The sequence below is a fragment of the Cyprinodon variegatus genome, unplaced genomic scaffold (assembly GCF_000732505.1).
Source record: "Cyprinodon variegatus isolate N-32 unplaced genomic scaffold, C_variegatus-1.0 Scaffold1022, whole genome shotgun sequence".
Lineage (NCBI taxonomy): Eukaryota > Metazoa > Chordata > Actinopteri > Cyprinodontiformes > Cyprinodontidae > Cyprinodon > Cyprinodon variegatus.
The window spans coordinates 41,435-42,489 of NW_015151475.1; positions in this window are offsets into that span (position 1 = coordinate 41,435).

Genomic DNA, 1,055 nt, shown 5'->3' on the forward strand with positions numbered 1-1,055 from the left:
CTCCAAATAACGGAAAATCAAGGAGCCAATTAAAAAAAGACTGCACTCCCCTTTAAATTAACTAACTTTCCTCACTAATGATGACTTTAGTATAAAAATGACCTGCAGCTGGTTTTGTTGGAAGGAAAGTCGCTTCGTTCAGCCTGGATTAAAATAGTTTACTTAGTTTTTTAGATTCAGATTGAATATGAGTTATTAACACATCTTTAACTCTAGATCATGTTGAGGCAGAACCTTCTGTCTTTAAATTAGGTATTAAAATGTGCTCCGCCTTAAAATGACATCATTGCTGTTTGATCCACTGAAAATTATCATTTTAATTCAAATATCATGTTTTTATTTGTTTTTGCTGCTTCCGCTGTGAAACCAAACATGTTTCATGTTTCTCTATGTGGTTCGGCTGTAAAAGATGTGAAACTACAAACCAGTCTGAACGGTGGGAATTATTTCCAAATTTTTTCATTCATGCCATCAAAATCTGATCAGTAGTCAGCAATAAGCATCTATTTTAGATTTATTGTGATGAGAAACATCTGGATGATTTCTGTCTTTCCGAGTCAAAGTATGATTTTGCTTTGGTAACCATGGAAACTGTGGCGCAAAAAGTGAAAGGACCAGGCCAGCATTGCTACAGTATTCTATGGTGTATGCGTGACCTTCAAAATCTCAGTGAGACCTAGCTAGCTGGTCTCACTGAGATCCGCTAGCCCCCCCAACGGAAAGATGGTTAGCCTACTGGTCCATCAACGGATTCTGGAACTCCCGCCGCCTGCAGCACTCCAAGATGGCTGCGCTTCCGTCAGAGTGGAAATGCTTCCATTGCATCGTTAGACGTTTGGTTCAGGTTTTCTAGGGTAGATTGTATCGTTTGGTTCAGGTTTTCTAGGGTAGATTGTATCGTTTGGTTCAGGTTTTCTAGGGTAGATTGTATCGTTTGGTTCAGGTTTTCTAGGATAGATTGTATCGTTTGGTTCAGGTTTTCTAGGATAGATTGTATCGTTTGGTTCAGGTTTTCTAGGATAGATTGTATCGTTTGGTTCAGGTTTTCTAGGATA